This window comes from Myotis davidii, unplaced genomic scaffold, assembly GCF_000327345.1.
Source record: "Myotis davidii unplaced genomic scaffold, ASM32734v1 scaffold26, whole genome shotgun sequence".
NCBI lineage: Eukaryota > Metazoa > Chordata > Mammalia > Chiroptera > Vespertilionidae > Myotis > Myotis davidii.
Window position 1 is genome coordinate 2,919,786 of NW_006299245.1, and position 22,596 is coordinate 2,942,381.

Sequence of the window (22,596 nt, forward strand, 5' to 3'; positions counted from 1 at the left end):
GTAAACTTTTGAACAATAATAGATACAGAGGCAGAGCTGCCTCAAACAGATTGTCAAACTGCAGCGGGAATGCCAGGGAGGGTTGGGGGGCAGGAGGTAGGTGGGTAAGAGATCAACCAAAGGACTTGTATGCATGCATATAAGCATAACCAATGGACATAAGACACTGGGGGATAGGGGAGGCTAGGGGACTGTCTAGGGCAGGGGGAAAAAATGGACACATATGTAATACCCTTTGTAATACTTTAAGCAATAAAAAAAAATTCCATCTTTAAACAACAAAAAATTACAAAAGCAAACAACATAACATATTTTTCTTTAATTTCAATATAGAAGCATGATATAATTTGTTATTGAAAAGTAGCATGGCAATTTAGCATTCCAAAACATAACCAACCACAGTGTTCAATTTTGCAAGATGAAGAAACCTACATTCTTTTTATATTAGGGAGGAGTACTGCTTTCTTGCTCTGGGCTCCCCAATGTAAGAATAACAACAAACTTTAGTCCAACCTTTAAAAGTTAGTTTGGATGAAACAATGTAAAATATGGAACTTTAAAAAGAAATAACAACAATTTAACCATAAAAATGTTAAGAATTTTTTCACATTAAATTCCATGAAACACTAGATGCATTTATCTGCTGTTTAAAACATAAGACTCTAGAAAAAGTGAGTATTTTCTTTAAGCAGACAATAGTATATGTTGTGCACTGTTCTATTATGATAACAAAATTTACTTTTGATAAATAATTTATTCCCCAATATAAGACAATGAAGCATTGCTATAGTCTAATGTCTGACAATTGATCAAAAACTAGTCAGATAAACAGGAATGAAGTTTCTGTGAATATATTTAGCCTACCATTGCTCATACCTAAGTAGATGGACATACTAAATACACCCTCAATTTTGGTTTCCTTCTTTTTAAAGTAAGGCTTTTTCTTATTAGGTAATGGTAACAGTTTATTAACATGCTAATTATTCTATACCAAAAATTATTTTTAACAGAATGTTTGTATAAAAGTAATTATTAAAAATTACAATTTTGCAGGGAATTTTTTTATTGTTTCATGAAATATGAAAAAAACTAATGTATGATTAGAATTATAATTCTATATTCCTGTTTTGTATTTTTCTTAGGAAAAGATATGATGTTTTTCATCTACACTAATAATTTGATATAGTATAAATTAAAAGTATTTTTAAATGAATTATTATTCCTTTAAGATTCCTGTCTTCCATTTCATACAAGCATGTATTCCCACAAGGTGGTGCTCTTTATTTAAAAATCATAGCAGAAAGCAGTTTTGTTCTATATTTGATGACATAATAGCATCAGCATATCATCAATGATCAAATGATCACTGAGAATGCTATGTCATTTAAATTTTATCTTTATTGATCATGCCATTCCACTTATTGGATTATAGTTAGGATTTACCTCTAAAATGCCAAATGTACAAATAAGTTTTGGTAGCAATACAGTCACTGAAAATGTAGAGGTAACAAAATTCAGTGTTAAAATCTAAATAGGAAAATGCACTCTATTTTTAGTAAAAACATGGAATAAAAGATAGTAGGAAGATAAGCATGTCTAGGACAGTTGTTCTTTGGAAACAAGGAAACTAGAATAGCATAGAAAGAAGGAAATAAAATTAAACAAAGAAGAAATAATGATAGTGATTTTTAACCACCATTTTTTGTCAAGGATATAATTTCCTGAGTATGAAGAGGGAAGATTGAATCTGCAATTTCTTTAACATCCTAAACTCCCTCAACTCTCAGAATTTGCATCTCACCTACCTGAAGCCCATTCTAATATTCAAAATTTTACATTATTTGGTTCATATCACCTCTCTGCACAAGTCAAAGATTGTATTTAGTAACCAACCAAAAGAAGAAGAATATGTTCTTCTTTTATGTAAAACTGGAAAAATAAATTAGATAAGCAGTGCTATTTCCACTGAGGATATAGAAAATGTTAAGAGACCCATACTAACAATGAAATAGACCAGGTGATCTAAAAAACATAAATTTTTATATAATAATCAGAGAACTAAAGATGCAAGGTATCCAGAAGACCCAAGCTTCCAGGTGACAAGCCCATCTGAGGAAAGACAGGATACACAATCTGTTTAATTATTGACAAGATATGGGATACAACTGAAAGCAGCCATAAAAGTAGGTAAGAAATAAGCTCACATTTTAAAAAATTCTTTAAAGCTTCGTGTGGGTTTTTACGAGATCAGACTTCCTGGGAGCTCCTTGAACAAGGGAAGTCTACCCCTGCTTGACGAACAGCTCTTTTGAAAGTTGGGCTCATCTGCTGCGTGGGGACAGGCATGAAAAGAGAAAAGATTATCTGCCACTGGGGTAAGGGCAAGAATTCTTCTAGCATCAAACACCTGGTCCTGCTTTGATAAGAAATGTCATCTGTCTGTAAGAGAGGAAGGAGCCCTTCCATAAATCACAGGCAAAGGTTGGCTGCCACTAGGGAGGGCACAGAGAATCCTCTCACCCCTTAGTCCCAAGCAAAGGCCAGCTGGGGACTAAGGGATGAGAGAATTCTTTGTGGGGGTAGAATAGGAATCCACCTCCTCTAACTGGAACTCACAATAGGTTAAAAAAAAAAAAGTCTGCCATTAGGAGAGGAGCAAAAAACCCAGGACTCTGCAATGATATTAATAAGAGGTCTATTGTGGGAGAAGGGCAGGCGACTAGCTTGTGGAAACACCCACTGATTCAAGACAGAGAGCTGCTGCTTTGGAGGAAAGGTAGAAAACACTAACTCCACTGGTAAAGGCCAGGAAAATGGAGAAAGGCCGAGTCCTGAGGCTTGGTGCACAAAGCCAGCTTAAGACTGAAGCTGAAGAAGTAGAATTATGAAGGCTTAAGCTCCTCTTTGCCTGACACCTACCATGAGCCCTGAACTGAGTAACAAGCGACAGTAGTCTATAGCTAAGAGGAACCACAAGAAAGCACAGAGTTCTTTCTCCCCAACCCTTTTGTAACATAGGCATGCCGTCTTCTGAAAGTTGAGGGTGGAACAGCAACACTTAGACAAATGCTCCAGTATTTTAAAATTCATACAAAATATAACATAGGTGCAGTTCAAAAATAGAGGAATTTTAAGCTTGTGTTACACTAAAAGTGTCATTAAAGCCAAAATCACACTCAACGTCTACCTACCAACTCAACCCCCTAAATTAATGGCCAGATAAAGACAGGTGACCATTTATGAAATAATTTACCTTAGTTTTTTCCCCACACAATGTTTGGCATTTAATCATAACTGCAAGATATATAAAAAGAAAAAAAAGGAAGAATCAGACACAGAGAAATGCAAGTTGTTCAAATGATGGAACTTTCAGAAAGAAATTAACTAACTCATAGCTCTGGAGGCCAGAAGTCTAAAACCAAGTTGTTGGGCAGGTTTGGTTCTTTCTGGAAACTCTGAAGGAGGACCTGTTCCATGTGTCTCTCCCAGCTTCCGGTGGTCCTTAGCAATCGTTGGTGCTGTTTGGCATGTAAGTGAGTGATTCCAATATATCTCCATTTTCACATTGCGTTCTCCTCTGAACATCTCTCAATGTCCTATGCTGTTCTCACGAAGACATGTGGTCATTGGATTTAAAGCCTACCCAAATCCAGGATGATTTGATCTCAAGATCTTAAATGAATTTTATCTATAGAGACTGTATTTTCAAATAAGATCACATTCCAAGATTCTGGGTAAACATGAATTTGGGGTGCACACCACTTAACTCACTACACTCCTTGTGTTATGACATTTGCCCAAATTATTTGTCATCTCGTCTCCAAATAGTTTATCTTTTTGAAGTCACTTCCTCGGGGAGAGTTTCTTTGACCTTGTCTTCCACTCTTAATAATAGTTCCCCATTGTTTTTTCACACCAAATGTGGATAACTTCAATGGCTTATTTTATTACTTTCATTTTTTCCAGTAGCATATGATAATAGATACAGATATCTACAGAATAAATATCCTATCTAATAAAAGACAAAAGGGTAATTAACCGTACCTCCGACACGCTTCCCATTGGCTAATCAGCGAGATATGCAAATTAACTGCCAACAAAGATCATGGCCGGTAGCCACGCAGATGAAGCGAGTAGGAAGCTTTCTTGCTCCAGTGATGGAGGAAGCCAAGGTTCCCCACCTACCGCGGCCCAGCTCTGAGCTCCAAAAGCAACAGCTCCAAAAGCAACAAAGTTTCAATTATAGAAGGTAAATAAATCCCAGAATAAGAAAAAAAGGAGAGGCTGGGAGCTTCAGTCCAAGGCCAGCCTGAAAACAGCCATCAGCCCTCCACCCAGGCTGACCAGGCCCCCCAGCGGGACCCCCCCCCTGATTCCGGACACCCTTCAGGGCAAACCAGGCAGCCCCAACCCGTGCACCAGGCCTCTATCCTATATAATAAAAGGGTAATATGCAAACTGACCCTAACAGCAGAAAGACTGGGAGTGACTGGTCACTATGACACACACTGACCACCAGGGGGCAGACGCTCAATGCAGGAGCTGTCTCCTGGTGGTCAGTGTGCTCCCACATGGGGGCGCTCTGCTCAGCCACAAGCCAGGCTGATGGCTTCCAGTACAGTGGTGGTGGTGGGAGCCTCTCCTGACTCCTCAGCAGCGCTAAGGATGTCCAACTGCAGCTTAGGTCTGCTTCCCGCTGGCAAGTGGACATCCCCCGAGTGTTGCCGGGCTGCTAGAGAGATGTCTGATTGCCAGCTTAGGCCCAATCCCCTGGCGAGCAGGCCTGAGCCAGCAGGTGGTCATCCCCCGAGGGGTCACAGACTGCCAGAGGGCACAGGCTGGGTTGAGGGACCCCCCCCAAGTGCACAGATTTTTGTGCACTGGGCCTCTAGTCTAAACATAAAAGAAAACATATAGTAACATATGTGTGTGTATACACACCACACACTCTGTGTGATCACTTAAGAACATAGTGATTTAACTGTGTTATGGCATGTACTCAAAGGAAGTTAGTAAGTACTCAAGCGAAGTATTTAAGGAATGGAGAAAAATAATAAAATCACCTGAAGAATGAAGAGTACAAGTGAGGAAGAAAAGAAAATGAACAGAAACATCCGTAAATATAAATATGTATCAATGATAAAATATAAGAAAGCAATGGAAAAGGAAAAGGAAGGCACAAGGCAATGGCACTTTGTATTAGATGAGCTGTTGAGAAAAAAATCCAATGTTCTAAAAAATTAAATATAAAACTGTCAGTCTTTTATTTGGAGTGTAAGGATTATAGAGTTCTCTGATAGGAGGAACAAAAAAGAACTTTTTTTTTTTGCTTAAAAAAAAAAGAAACCTAGCTTGCCAGAGGCAAAAGCATCTTATCAGGTGAAAAGGAAGGAAAGCAGTCTTGTCAGCCATTCCTATAAAATCCAACCTTGACAGCCAAGAGGATAGCTAAACGTCTAGCTGTGGAGACCCTGCTTGATATGATATCTTAATAAAAACCTTCATACTTAGCAAAACCTGTATTTTCATAGTTACACTTTAGAAATACAGTGCATTTTGAATCCTTAGAAAACCTTCAACATTAATATAAGTGAAACTTCTTTTCGAGTATCTGCTGCAATCTTTCTCACTATATCTTGAAACTGGAAATCCTTTATGTCCAAATACATATTTAAAATTTTTAAGTAGCATTAAAATATGTGCACTTAATGCCTTGACAAATTTAGAATTGCATTTCTTAAGGGCTAGAACATGGCATTTTTCCTATTTCTTATTACATCCAACATCATCTAGTTTCTATAAGCAATCAAGATGGCTGCACTAGTATAATCCAAAGAGATGATTAGTGCTTCAAAAGAAATTGATCCATAAGAATTTTAAAGGGAAAAGGAAGGAGAGAGGGAGGAAGGAAGAGTGAAAGGAAGGAAGGGAAGAAAGAAGGGCAGAAGAAAGGAAGGAAGGAAGAGAGTCTTAGCATATTATCAAAGATATCAACTGTACTGTAGCTTACCAAGTAATGTCTATTTTATACATAAAAAAATTTTTTTAGGATGAGAGATATTAAGTCCTAATATTAAAAAAGCATGATATATGCAAAATAAAATTACAAAAAACAAGTTCCAGACATTTACCAATATTTTAAAACTATACTAACATAAATTCCTGACTAATTATTAGTAGTAATGTATGCATTTTGGTGATTTGTTTTTAGAATTAAAGTTCTGCACAGAGTAGAAAAATAAAAAATATATTAGTTTTTAATTAAATCTTAATTCTAGAGCTGGTTATTTTTCTATATAATGAGAATAACACTTTTTTATACATATTCCATAATAATTTTAAAAGTATATAATAAATAAATACATTAATTTCTTCAAAAATTTCTATACTCCTAATGTCTGGGAAGTATACTATATGATATATTTATAATAATCTAATTCTTTTCACTTTTAAAAAATTCAAACTAGGATGAAAGTCACATTTCCTTAAAGATTTTTCATTTTGTTGATTTAGTATAGTTGACCAAAAATAAGTGTATATAGTTTAGCTATTATAAGAGAGTAATTAGATAAATTTTGAAAATTAGATACAACTCTAGGTGTTAAATATGGAAAGATCTGAAAGAGCTTTTATGTTTGGTTAAATAAAAAGGAAGGAAAGAAGAGTGGGAGAAAAAATATTTATTATTAATATATATATATATACACATTTATATATATATACATTTATATATATATATATACATTTTGACAAGTGTACAGTACATTTTGAGTACTTTTGATGTATAAATACTTTGATGTATAAATAACTTAATAAGTATAGAGTAGTCTTCTCTGTATAATGAACGCACATGGAGAGCTGCCAATATTTTAAAAGAAGAGATCCTCATAAATGTACATGAATGGGGAAAACAACTGAGTTCCTGGCAAATGTTACTTAATAAATGTTTGGATAAAATAATGACATCGATTAATTAATTAATAAGGAACTTCACTTGTATTTCTAGAATGTGGAAATATTATCATTAAAAATAATTATCGTGCCAATAGCTAATGATACTAAATCACTACATAATTTTAACCATTATATGACCAATATATATTATAAAAGTATGTCATTATAAATGTCAAATTTTTATCTATATTTTGTCTGGATATATGTGATGATCATATGATTTTTCACTCTTAATTAAGCTGGTGAATTACCTTCATTGAATTATAAATATTAAACTAATGCTTTTAAAATTTTAATTTTACATTTTTAAAAAATTTAAATTTAACTTAAAATTATTCTGGCCTCACCCTGGCTGGTGGTTTCTCAGTGTTTAGAGCTTCAGTCAGAGCACACAAAAGGGTTGCAGGTTTGATTCCTGGTCAAAGGCACATACCTGGGCTCCAGGCCCCCATAAGGGTGCATGAGGGAGACAATCAATTGATGTGTCTCACATCAATGTTTCTCTCTTTCTCACTCCTTCCCTTCCACTCTCTCTCTCTCTAAAAAAAAAATAATAATAATGGAAAAAATGTCCTCAGGTGAGGATTAATCAAAAATATTTTTTTTTCTGGCCGCATGTGTCAAACAGAGGTGTTCCCCATGTTCATGTGATTTGCTTTTAACTAAACAGATTATGGTGAAGGCAACTGGATGTCATTTCCACATTACATATATAGAATGTATATATAATATTTGTGTACACTTACACATACACATAACCTAGCCTACACCTTGATTGCAGTCAGTTAAACCCTGAGTAGAGGACTCACCTAAGTTATTCCCAGATTCCTGGTCCACAGATATTCAGATAATAAGTGTATTGCTTTAAGCCTGGAAGTTTGTGGTAATTTGTTACACAGCAATAGAAAACTACTACAACTTACAAAATAACTTGGAAAGACCTTCTTCTTTTTAACTGACTTTTAGAAATGTTAATAGTTGGTATAATTCCTTTAATAATTATAGTGTTCACTAGAGTTTTCTTTGTGAGGATATTTTTAATTGAAGATTCCATTTCTATAATGTGAAATTACAGTATTTGCATTTTATATTTCTTGTGCCAACTTGGTTAAAGTGTGTTTTCCTAGGAATTTCTCTATTTCATCTACAGTTTAAATTAATTAGCATAAATTGTATTCAAATTATCTTATTTTTTAATGTATTTATAGTGTCTCACTTGTTTATCAACCCACCAGAGAATTATCAATATTTTTACATCAACTTTCAGATTTGTTTATACTCTATATTAAGTATTTCTACTTTATTAATTTTTGCTATTAGTTTCATTACTTCCTCCTTTCTATATATCCCAGGTTTTATTTGCTCTTCTATTTCCTAGCTTCTTGAAATAAGTGCTAAGATAATCAATTTTTTGAGTATTTTTTCAACTATATAGATTAATGCCATAAATTTTATCTAAGAGGACTATAACTAGGGAGTTACAATGTTTAGTATATAAATATCATTGAATTCAACTTTTTAACATTTTCTATTTTGAATTCTCTGACCAATGAGTTAATTAGACATATATGCTATACTTTGCAAAAAATTCAGTATTTTATATTTTAATTTTAATTTTTTGCATTGATTTCTCGCTGGATTCTACTATTGTAAGAAAACACATTCTACATCATTTCAATTCTTTGAAATTTGTTGAGTCTTCCTATACGACGCACATTTGTTGATTATGGGAAATGCAGGATTCTCTATATATCACTGAGGACAAGTTTGTTTATCACATTGGTCAAATTATCATCATCTTTACAAATTTATTTTTTTGTTCCGTCATGTCCTGAGAGAAATATTAACATTCTCCACCATGTTTTTATTCTCCTTTTACTTCTGTTAATTTTTGTTTTCTACATTTTAAAGTATTTATCAGGTGCATAAGCATTTAACATTTCTATCTTCCTGGTATACCAATTTTTATACTTAAGTATCTTTTTTTATATTTAGTTTTTTATTATTGTTATTTGATTAAAAATCATATTATATTGTATATATTTTCTATCATGTTAGTATAAATCTTTCTTTATTCTCATATTTTAGACTTCTTTGATAAGCTATGTATTTTAGAAATTCATTTGGACAATCATTACTTCACATTGACTATTTCTTCCCACTTATATTTAATGCGGTGACTTATATACTTTTATTTCAAAGTTAGAATAATATTATTGGTTGTAATGTCAAATTTTAGTTAGTTTCTTTGTCTTTCAGAAAATGGTGATGTAAATTAAATGAAACCCAGTGTTTTTTGGATAGGCCTACTAACAGGACTTTATTTTTAATTGCAGAAAGAGTTGTTTGTAGAAGAAAAACAGTCATTTATGTGGACTACACATTTTAATCTGTGATAAAGAAAAGTAAAAATAGAGAAAAAAACTAGCATTACCATAAAATTCATCATACTCCCGTAAAAATATAAATGGTTCCCATGAGTAAAATGTAAGAATATATGGAGAATTTATGTAGCCAGAAGATTATTTAGGTCAGGGACCTTGGTGAACTTTTATGGCCAAATATTAAATTTTTAATATTATAACTCTTCCACTTTTCCTAGAATATTTATAACTTTAAAAACACTTCAATTGTTTCAAATATCTTTTTGAAAAATAATTTAATAGCCTATCATAAAATCATATCCTTGTGTGGTGTTCTAAAATCAACGTAGATTTTAATTGAAAAGTAGGAGTTCTGCAGAATCTCAACTTTAATTTATTATGAATATAGAATCAGATTCCTTTTTAAAGTATCTATACTGCAAGCATGTCAAACTCAAGGCTAACATGGGACAAATAAACAAGGTTTAAGTTCATGTGGGCCACAAAAAAACAAAAGCTTCAATTGTCATAGAAATGTAAGTTTATTTCGATAGACACATGCTGAATACAAAGGGCTGAAATAAATGAGTCATCGTTGACATAAAATAATAGAACATTTTAATAAAAATTAATATTTTTTCTTGAACATGAACTTACCAGACACTGAATAACTGCACAAATTAATAAGCGTAACACAAATAAACCTATTTTTCTTGTTCTCTGAAAGCGAAATATTTCCTGTTGCGCACACTAAACAAGTCAGTCCAAGACTAGTGACGTGGCCATCGGCTGCTAAAATATTCGCTGCTAGTATTAGTGGAGAGAAATGGTGCGCCTGGGCGTAAGGCGCATAAGAGAAATGAATACAACATGATTATAGTACTCAGTCATTAGCGAGTGTTGTAGTTCCTTATTAATAATTATGTGTAACAGGATATTATAAAAATTAAGTTATGACATTTTTATTAAAACGTTTCTTAATACCGTTATGTTGGCTGGGCTGCAAAAATATTCATTGTGGACTGCATGCAGCCCGCGGGCCATGAGTTTGACATGCTTGCTGTAGTGGTTATGAGTAATGTAAAGTGGGGGAGTGGAGAAGAGAGAGAGAGACTCTGCATGCAATTTCAGGCATTTCCATTTTGTTGTTTCATGTTTCCCAGACAGTAAGCATTTGAAACAATCCAGTTACTCAGAGGTAACTAGAGCAAGTTGTTTCCTTCCAGATAAGTGTTCCTTCCCAGAGACATAAGTTCCTGGGTAGAGTTAGAGGGCAAGGAGGCCCTAATGCTGCCTCCTCTGGAAGCCCAATGAGGAAAAAGGGGAGGATCCCAAGCCAAAGAAGTTTGTAGTTTCTTTTTTTTTTTTTAATATATTTTATTGATTTTTTACAGAGAGGAAGGGAGAGAGATAGAGAGTCAGAAACATCGATGAGAGAGAAACATCGACCAGCTGCCTCCTGCACATCCACTGGGGATGTGCCCGCAACCCAGGTACATGCCCCTGACCGGAATCGAACCTGGGACCTTTCAGTCCGCAGGCCGACGCTCTATCCACTGAGCCAAATCGGTTTTGGCAAGTTTGTAGTTTCTTATCCACCCAACCTATGATTAATAAATAGCTAACGGCAAAAAGAAGGAAATTTCTCAGAAAATTTTCTCATCTTGCCAAAGGAGATGGAGCATCAATCCTCTCATTGGGATCCCTGAAAAGGCAATATCAACAGCACTGGATCTGTGGATGTTCTACTGCCTTAGGCTATGCTGGAATGGCCCATTAGGGGGCCAGCTGGGTGCAAGCATCCCCAGCAGCCTAAACTCACCGAGGCTTAGGAATAGGTGTTTAGCTGGTAAGCAGTCCAAATAGAAGGTTGCCGGGGCTTCTTACAGAAAAAAAGAAATACACACACACACACACACACACACACACAGTGGCCAGATTATTATGACCGGCCAGCTTATTATGACCACCCCATCAGTACAATGAAGTGAATTAGTTATGCAAATAATACTAATAATAAAACCTTGAGAGTGTTTGCTTAGGAAGTTTTTAATATTCAGTATTTTTGGAAGTGTCAATGAAGTACTGATGAGGTGGTCATTATAATCTGGCCACTCAGTGTGTGTGTGTGTGTGTGTATATATATATATATACTTTTTAAAATATATCTTAAAACCAGTTTTGATCTTATAGTATGAATAACTTTGGCAATTAAATTTAAACAAACATACTGTAAATAAGGGGCAGCAGCCAGCTTTACTAGTTGCCAAAGCCTACAGAATTGTACTGTTGGATATCAGGGGAAGAAAGACTCTTGATTTCCTTTTATTCAAAATAAAGATTTTAATTAGATGCAGATAAATTCAAGGCCTGGTTCAACATTCACCTTTTAAAATAAGTCTTCCCAGAAAATAAAAATAAAATCTCCCCCAATATAATTATCATCATTATTTTCCTATAACTCAAAAGTAATTATTTACCTACATACCTTTTTAATACTTATGAATCAGGTTTTTAAGATAAACAATTGTTACCCAGTTAGAGTACAAATATTTATAGCACTGAGTTATAGTTTATTTTTTCTAAAGTGACCAGAATAATGTGCTGAGTATAAAATAGTCAAATAAACCTTTAATTTTACTTTATATTTTTCATGTTAATGAACAATTCTATGTATAAAGCTGTGTTCATCTATCTTTTTTCTCATAAACATCCTATATTATATGCATCTTTGATCAAGAATAAAAATAGTCCCACTTTATTATGTTAGATAAGAACAGTCTAATTAGAAAATGCCCTTTTGTTTAGTCAAGAACTCAAGAAACTAAAATATCCTTTTAAAAAAAAAGAAATACATGCCCTAACTGGTTTGACTCAGTGGATAGAGCGTCAGCCTGCAGACTCAAGGGTCCCAGGTTCGATTTCAGTCAAGGGCATGTACCTTGGTTGCGGGCACATACCCAGTAGGGAGTCTGCAGGAGGCAGCTGATTGATGTTTCTCTCTCATCGATGTTTCTAACTCTCTATCCCTCTCCCTTCCTCTCTGTAAAAAATCAATAAAATATATTTATTAAAAAATAAATAAAAATAAATACATCCAATATATATGTTTATGAACATTATATGTTTTATATAGATTTATGTGTTTATATATGCTATGTTAAGTATATGTGTATATATATAAATGAATCTTCATATAATAAAATTAAACAGAAATAGAAAAGAAGGTAGAAAAAACAAAACAAAATATAAGTATGAACAATATCTGTAGTTCAAAGTATATTATTATTTTGGCCTGAATTATGGTAGATATTTGGGGGAGCAAAGAGAAACAAATTAACATAATTCACATTAAGCTTTAAATTATATGACCAGGAAACTAAGTATATCTTAATATATATTTTAATGTTTTATTATTAACAAAAATAATATATCTTTGCAATAATACAAGTTTCTGAATTATTTTATTTGTCTTTTTTCATTAACCTACTGGGGGCCCGGTGCACAAATTTCATGTACAGGGGGTGAGTCCTTCAGCCTGACCTGTACCTTCTCCAATCTGGGAGCCCTCAGGGGATGTCCTACTGATGGCTTAGGCCTGCTCCCTGTGGTTCTCTGCTCTCTGTGGACCTGCCTGCTTGATGCCACCACAGGCGCTGGTATCTGCTCTCTGTGGGGGCCCTGTGAGGGACTGCTTGCCCCTCGCTGCCACGTCCAGGGAAAAGCAAGGCCCTGCTGTCTGCTCGCTCGCTGCGGGGGACGTTCCTGCCCTGCTCCGGGCCGCTTGCGTGCGCACCGGCTCAGAGGGCCTGGGTCCCAGGGATGTTTCCGCCCCGCCCCCACTACTCAGCACCTCCGGGACCCTGGCCACTCTGGGCCTACATGTGGGCCTACAGGCTCAGAGCAGCTTGGGTCCCGAGGACACCCATCCCCGGAACCCAGGCCACTTGGTGCTGGCACGCAAACAGCCACCCTGCCCCCAACCTCTTGGCGCCTGCGTATGCAAATTAACCTGCCATCTTGGTTGGGTTGATTTGCATACTCACTCCTGATTGGCTGGTGGGTGTCACAAAGTGAGGCTCAATTTTCATCTTTCTCTTTTATTAGTGTAGATTGTTTTTCCTTCAAAAAAATTTCAAGTGCCTTTGACATTAATTGTAAGTATTATGTAAATCTATCCCCAGTAAGGAGTTGTTTTATTACTCTGAGCTTCCCAAATAACTTCACCAATACTAAAAACATTTCTAAAATATTTTCTAACATATTAATCACCAGTGAAAGAATATGCTGGAAGATATAAAAATGCTTCCTATATTCAGTGTTAGTCTAAACCCAATTTTCAAGTGTGAGCCTGTAAATTCATATATTTTGCCAGGCCAATGTTGCTTAGTGGTTGAGCCTCGGCCCATAAACCAGGAGGTCACCAATGTGATTCCTTGTCAGGGCACATGCCCCAGAGTTGCAGGCTAGATCCCTAGTGGGTGATGGGCATGCAAGCAGGGCAGGTGAAGGATGTTTCTCTCTCATCGATGTTTCTATCTCTCCATCTCTCTCCCTTCCTCTCTCTAAAATCAATAAAAACATATTTTTAAAAAGCATATATCTTGCTCACTTTCATACCTAGCATAATTTAATTTTTAATATAGAAAGCTACATTCTAATGTGCCCTCTGATTAAGTAGTTCAATTGTGTTGAAATATAGATGTTTAAATAGTTCTAATCAGTAATGCACTAATGAGTAGGAAACTACCAATCATGGAGATCTTTTTGGTGCCACATATACTAAGCATCACATCTCTCTCATGATAAAATTTCTGCATATGAACAATCTTTCATTATTTTGACTAGATATTCATGCCACCAACATTTTAAATACCTATTCTGATAAACTGAAATATTAATAAATAGACTAATTAAAATGTTGTTGATTTCTTTCTTTCCTCTCCCCTAGCTACACTAGCATATAGGAATATCTGATTCAATTTTATTCATTTCCTCAAACTCCAAGGGGTGCACATTAATTTCTTTCTGCCCTCACATCTATTTAATGGAATCACATGTTGACTCAGCAGCCAAATAAATATCCAAATTCAGAGACCATCTATGAGTCCTTGCTTTGGCTCCGCCCTCATTTGGCTTTGGAGAAGCACACGTTGTCTCTCACAAGTAAAAACCCTGCAGGACTTCCCTACAAGCTGAAATTTTGCCATTGAGTCCTTTCTGGTCTTCTTTTAGAGGAGTGGTTCTCAACCTTCCTAATGCAGCGACCCTTTAGTACAGTTCCTCATGTTGTGGTGACCCCCAATTTCATTGTTACAAACTGAACATAATTAAAGCATAGTGATTAATCACAAAAACAATATGTAATTATATATGTGTTTTCCAATGGTCTTAGGTGACCCCTGTGAGAGGGTCATTCGACCTCCAAAAGGGTCACAACCCACAGGTTGAGAACCTCTGTTTTAGAGAGACTAAAGGTGGTGATTTACACTTGCAGGACTGTTACTACTGCAGTTAAGTCTGTGTGAGTATGTCTAGCACTTCTCCATAGAACATGGGGATACTTATTACCAATGGTACAATGATTTGTGTCTTTAAATAAAATCCTGAATCAACAATGGAAGTTCCATTTCACACCTATTACTCTCTTATTTATTGAAGTTTGCAATAGCTCATCCACATTTTTTTTTCTGTCTGAAGACTTACTAATATTATCAAGCTTGGTTCATTTATTTGCTCATTAAACATTTATTTAAGGCCTACTATGTGCCAGACATGTTCAGAACATTGGGGATGCAGCTATAAGCCAGACAGAAATTCCTGTTTTCAAGAGGTCGATACCTAGTTATATTGAACATGATGAATAGATAAGACATACAATATTCAAACACTTTCCACTAGTTCATCTATGGTTTACCTAGTTTCCTCACAATCCATCATGCTAAGTAAATTTTCTCCATATTCCTTAAACACCTGATCCCATCTTCTCCCCTGTCACTGTCAGCTAATTCACTTTTTAAAAAACTCATGGGGAAAATAGAAGCCATTAAATGGAAACTCTCAACTTTGTAAAATCCCTACCTGCAAATATGTTTGCATCAGCTTTCATCCTTTTTTCTACTCTCATTTCAAATTTGAAGAGACATTGCTCTTTCTATATGACATGCCCTGGAGTCCATTCTTTTCAGCCCTAATTCTTCTCCCTCTTTATGTGCTTTCCACATATTTCAACACACTCAAATTTTCTCTTTTTAAAATAATTGTCTCACAACCTCATGTCCTATATTGGCTGTTATTCCCTTTCATAATTAAGCACTTTGAAATTGTTTTGTATGGCGACCGAATCCAATTATTATCTTCCATTTAATCTTCAGGCCGCTGGAAATTTGATTGCACCTGAATTACTCCACTAAAATTACTTTCACCAAATCACCCTCAATCTTCTTGCTGCTAAATTTCAATGAGTAATTTGGCCTTGAACTCTCAACATCATGAAACTGCTAATAAATCATTTTTGCCACCCTCTTTTGACCTTGGCATTCATGATTCCACATCTTCCTGGTGTTCCTTCCTTGTATCCATCTCTGCATTATCTTTTTTTTTTTTTTGAGGTATACACTAGTTCCAATGTTTCCCTTTCCTCTGATTTTTATTCAATGCTTTTCTTTCTCAGAGAAGAACTCTCTTATCTTCTCATGCAGAGTACATTTTTGGGGTGTGGTGATTTCATCAACTCCAATAGCTCCAATTCACTACTGAATATGTCCAAATAAAAGGCTATAAATGAGGTATCACCTGTAAATTCCAAAATCATTTATGTATTGCCAAATCAGTCAGCTCACTTTAATGTGTCCAAAACTGGACTCATCATCACCCTTCCAAAAATTCTGTAGCTCATGGGATTCTTATTCCTATGTATGATGCCTTCAGCCACTCAGTTGTCAAACCAGAAAGTTCAAATTCAGCCTTGACTTTGCAATAAGCCTCATTCTTCTCCCTCCAAACAACCTCCAATCTTGTGCATTCATTATGTCCTTAACATCTCAAGAATCAGTCTATTCCTCTTCATTCTCACTGTCACTCTAGCAGCGGTTCTCAACCTGTGGGTCGGGACCCCTGAAAATACATCCTGCATATCAGATATTTACATTCTGATTCATAACAGTAGCAAAATTACAGTTCTGAAGTAGCAACAAAAATAATTTTATGGTCGGGGGTCACCACAACTTGAGGAACTGTACTATAGGGTCGCGGCATTAGGAAGGTTAAAAACCACTGTGAGGTTTATATTAATAACTTAGTGGTCTACTCAAAATGGTGACTTTCTCCTGAGATATTACCCTCAGTTCATTTAATAATATAGTGGGACAGACACTCTAAAAAGTTACCATAATCATTTTCATCATCTCTGCTTTGCATGACTGCAAGAGTGTTTTCACTGGTCTCCCTGCTTTAGTCTTTTCTCTAACTCACTCTCTAACCAGAGCCAAGAAAATATTTCTAAAGGAGAGAGCTGATTAAATGATTCGCCTGTTTAAAAAATTTTAATGGGTCCTCATGATCCTTAATATAGCGTTCAAATTCTTTTCATGAAATGTCTTCTTTCTTGCCCTGACAACATCCTACTTCCTATCCTCTTCCTTATTTCTTAATCTATCCACACGAAGTTATTTTCTCATTTTTTGACCTATGCAGACACTATGTCCTCTGCTTAAAATACCATGCACCACCTTCCTCAGCTGGCAAACTTCAACTCATCCTGCAATTATCAAGTTATTTTTTTTCTTTACCTTCCTTGATTTTCCAGCCACTTTTCATTCCCACCAATTGGAATTACATAACCCTCTTACTTTCATCTCATTCTTTGCTTACAGTATATTGTAATTGGTTTTTACTAACCTCCCTACTTCACTATATTGCAAGATTCTGAAATATAAAACTGCATTTTGCCTTTGTATTTCCAAAATCTAACCAAATGTCTAGTATATAATATACACTGAAATATACACAGAATTCTGACTAAAAAAATAGGAGAATAAAAGTAAATAATATAGCAGCATAACATTCAGGTTAAAATATATTAAATTAGATCATGATTTAGATTAACCTCCTTTATTCTTTGAAGCAGATGAGCAGAACACTGGCATTTTTTGAGTAATCAAATTAAAATCAGTTTTGGAGACTTTTAAATTTTAAGATCACCTACAATTTGAAAAATATATAACCTGGTCTAAACAGCACCCTCAGGAAATTAAATTTGTTTTCAATTCTGTGGAGTGTTTATTCACATTGCTAAGAACCAACAGGAAGACCATTAAATTGAGAACAAAAAGTACAGAAATATGGAATGTACAATTCTGGTTCCTCAGTGGGGGAAAAATAATTAATGGAGCTGTAGAATGTTCAACACATTGTGCATATCAAGCCCAAGGATAGGAATTAGATAGAGAATCACTTTTTAAACACACTTTAGAAATAAAGAGAACCATTAGCATTTGGATAAAGGAAACTTAGAACAATTAAAAAGTACCAAGTTTTAAAGGAAGCAAATTTATAGATCTTATTACTCCAAAGGTAAAAAATAGAGAGGAAAACAAGAGAACTGCATACCCCAAGTGGCAATCTTGCTGTAAATTCCAGATGAAGCAAGGAGGTGAAATTAATTCAAACACCTCATAAAAGCACTCTGAAATATCACACTCCCACCTTGGACCAATGTGTTCAGGAATGTTTCATGTTGTCTCAGATTTGGCCCTCATTCCTCTTTATTAAATTTTGTCTCTATTAACCTTTAAAACAAATCAGAAATGATAAGAAAACAAATAGCTATTTAATAATCAGAATGTTTCTTAAACCAAATGAAACTCAGGTCCTCTGCCCATTTTTAATTGGATTTTTTTGTTTTTAGTTTTTATATGAGTTCTTTACATATTTTGGACATCAGCCTCTCATTAGAGGTATTATTTGCAAATATTTTCTCCCATTCAAGTAGTTGCTTTTTTTATTTTATTTATTGTTTGTTGAAACATTTCTTCCAAGAAGACATAGAAAGACCGACAATACATGAAATATACACAATTCCATTAGCTATAAGGGAAACGCAAATTAAAGCCACAGTGAGATTCTACTTCAGACCTGTTAAAATGGCTATAATCTGTTGTCGAGTGTTAGAAGTAACAAGTGTTTGAGAGGCTATGGACAAAATGGAACCCTCATACTTTCCTGGTGGGAATGAAAATTGTACAGCCACTATGGAAAACAGTATGGAATTTCCTCAAAAAATCAAAAATAGAGCAACCATATGATGCACCAATTCCTTTTCTGGGTACCTGTCTTAAAAACTGAAGACATCTATGAGTAAAAATATATGTACCCCCTATGTTCACTGAAGCATTATTCATGGTGGCCAAGACATTGAATATCCTTTGGTGGATGATTGGATAAAGATGTGGTACATATATACTATGGAATTCTGCTTAGCTATAAGAAAAGACGAAACACTCCCATTTGGGACAACGTGAATGGATCTTGAGAATATCATGCTAAGTGAAATAAGACAGACAGAAAAAGACAAGAACCTTATGATTTCACTCATGTAGAATATAAAACAGAAAAGAACAAACAAACAACTCATAGACACAGACAACAGTATGATGATTACCGGAGTATGGGGTGGAGGGGAAGGCAGTAGAGGGTAAAGGGGGTCAAATATATTGTGATGAAAAGAGAATTGAATTTAGGTCATGAACACACACTGCAATATATATAAATGATGTACTATAGAACTGCAGTTGAAACATATAATCTTATTTACCAATGTCACCCCAATACATTGAATAAAATTAAATAAAAGAGAAAATCCTCTCATTGTGTGTGTTAGTCTGTTTGGGTCTACATGAATAAACGTAATACTGTATTGGTGAACAAGCTGAGCTACTAAATCCCACCTTCAATCTTGCCCACAGTCTGGGAAAAGTCCTGCTCATGTCCAGGGGCTGGCTAACACCTTTTTGTCACTGGCTCCGTGGCCCCAGACAGGAAAACAATCTGTCACACTACTGGTTCCACATGGAACTGCATAGCCACAGCTCTCCAGATGCCAGGTACAGGAGGTACAGTTGAATGATGTTCAGATCTTGTACTCAGTGCTTCAGTATCCAGAATCCTCTTGGCCATAGGAAGTTAAGTGGCTTAGACCTTGCCCTGGCTTCCTGAAGGCTGGAGGACAATCATGTGAAACACCCCTGATAACTTATAGTTCACAAGTTTTTCACATTTTAATATTGTTAATATTTAAAATTTAAAACACTATGGGAATTTCTTTAAAAGTTCTATTGAATAATATTTTACCCTTTAGATTTTAATTATCTATTCTCTTTTCCTTAATTTTTATATATAAATGTATGCTGCTTTTATGCTGAAGGTTAATCTGTAATCCAATTTTTGTAAATGAAAATCATGTCAAATGTAGAATATCTAATATAATATTTCATATAAAATTCTAAGTTAACATTTAACAGTTAGTATTTTTCTTATGGATAGAATTTTTTTCTATAATTACTATGTGATTTAGAAAAATCTGCAAGTTCTTTTTTCTGCAGCAACTAATTTCCAGGGTCTGAATTTAAAAACATGCTTTTTAAAATCCTTTTAAAAAGAAAACCATTAGAAAACTTGAATTGCCCCCCTGAAAATCATGAATGGATGGTTCTTTCATTATTAGCATTAAAACTGAGACTAATTCAAGTTTTAAAATACCTACATAGCCTTAATTAATGCAAACTATATTTCTGGAGTTCCTCAAATTTATTCTTATTATTACACAAAATTATTTATAACATTTGCAAAATTTGACACAACTTTAAACACGCTTGGTATTTTAAAAAGTGAAAAATTCACTTTTTTCTTACGCTTCAAAAGTAATATTTATTTCTATCCACAGAAAAATTTGCAATTTTTAAATATAACATTTAAATATGTATCTGGGATTTCATTATACCGGTAAAGAAATAAATCCGCAGCTATGCATTCTTTCAGCACTTGATATATTCTGTTCAAGGAATGAATATCAGAGAACCTTCATTTTTTTTACCAATGAAAATTTCATCATAGAAAGGATTTAGAAATTCACTGTAAATATTTATACAAAAGACACAATTATAGAAATGGATAAGAGATTTAAATGACTCTTGCAAAGGAATTTTTAAAGAAAAAAACATAAAACTTCAAATAGATTTAGGTTATGTATAATTTAACCTGACTTCAGTTTTGTAACTTGGGGGCAGAAATAATAGCTTCATTAAAAGCCTTATTTTTAAATGATTGAAGTAACTCCTAGAATACTATCATCATTTCAACTTCTTACTTAAGACTACTTTCCATAAGCTTCAGGGAGGACTACAAATTATTTCATTACATAGCTCCTAGTAATACACCCCAGCTTGTTCTTTAACCATGGGAGACACTAAAGTTATGTGTATTTTTACTACCCAACCCCCAGATTGTGTAAACTCTTATGTACTATGAAATATGCATTATGTTCTCCACTCTACAAACATTATAAAGTAAGCACAGTCATTGAATTTCAGTCATTGTAGGCAGCAGTATAAAATACCCATTATCATAGCAGGACATAGCAAAGAGAGAACCACTATCTTCACACTATTATAAATGATGTCTAAAGGAAAAAAACATACATATGTGTAAATATACATACACACATGCACGTCACATTTAGTGAATGGGAATGAAGTTGGTTAAGTTTGAGTTCAGAACACCATCTTGCCTGTCTGTGACCTTTTCCCCTGCAAGGAACTTCCAATAATTAGGCTTTATGCTCACTCAATCATTTATGCTTGGAAAGATGTTTTTTGGTTTTGGGGTTTTTTTTTTGTTAATATGTTTTTATTGATTTCAGAGAGGAAGAGAGAGGGAGAAAGAGAAACATCAATGATGAGAGAGAATCATTGACTGGCTGACTCCTACATGCCCTCGAGTTGGGATCAAGCCCGCAACACAAGCATGTACCCTGACCAAAAATCAAACCATGACTCCTGGTTCCTAGTTTGACGCTCAACCACTGAACCACACTGGCCAGGCAGAAAGATGCTTTCTTAACAGGACATGATAAAGCAAATTATTTTAACATGTAAATAATGGATAAGAGTTCTATCACTATTTGCAGAAGATAGATGTTTAGTTTTGTTTTGAACAAGAGACAAATCATTTTAAAACTGATTGATCTTAATTGTATACTTCTTTCCAGAATCAATGAACAGATGAGAAAGATACATTGAAGGAAATGGATTTATTTTTCTTTTCTTTTTTTTTAACTTTTTAAATTTATTTATCTCTATTGTTGAAAGTATTACAGATGTCCCCTTTGTTTGTGAAATGAGAGCCCAGTGCATGGTAGAACATATTTGGCAATGATACATCTGATAAAGGGTTAATATCCAAAATATATAAGGAATTCATACAACTTAACAAAGGGAAGACAAACAATCCAATTTAAAAATGGGCAAAGGACATAAATAGACACTCCTCCAAAGTGGACATACAGAAGACCAAGAGAAATGAAAAAATGCTCAGTCAGATCAGAGAGATGCAAATTAAAAGGACAATGAGGTATCACCTCACATCTGTCAGAATGGCTATCATCAACAAATGACAAGTGCTGGTGAGGAGGTGGAGAAAATGAAACCCTAGTGCACTGCTGATGGGAATGCAGACTGGTACAGCCACTGTGGAAAACAATATGGAGTTTCCTCAAAAAATTAAAAATGGAACTCCCATTTAACCAAGTGATCTCACTTTTTAAAATCTTTATTGTTTAAAGTATTACATACGTCCCCCTTTTTCTTCCATTAATCCCTTCTAGCCCACCCCCATCCCCTTCTGAGATTCCACAGTCTAGTCCATGCATCTATGTCTGTGGATCGATTTTGTTCATCAGTTTATTTTGTTCATTAGATTATGTACAAACACTATGCAGACAGCAGGGTGACATTATATCACATAAGCAGGGACCTATACTCCTTACACATAAGGATGGCCATAACTCCTGTCCCAATATACTTCCTGGGCTGACTTACATTTCACCTTGTCTTATACTGAAATCTAATTGGTTCAGGAACTAAATATAAGCTACTATCTGAAGACAATACATTTTTTAAAATCCCTGCAATTTGATGAAGATTAGATAACATGAGGCACATGAGAGGGAGACAGAAGAGAAGCTACAACTACAAGTGATCTTTTTAACAGTTCACTGGTGTTT

The 22,596-nt window shown here is 34.8% G+C and overlaps 1 protein-coding gene across 1 annotated transcript in view; it reads right to left on the reverse strand.

Moving 5' to 3' along the window:
- PPFIA2 (protein tyrosine phosphatase, receptor type, f polypeptide (PTPRF), interacting protein (liprin), alpha 2) overlaps window positions 1-22,596 on the reverse strand; it is a 451,032-nt gene that overhangs the window by 336,476 nt on the left and 91,960 nt on the right. The gene's annotated exons all lie outside the window — the stretch shown is intronic.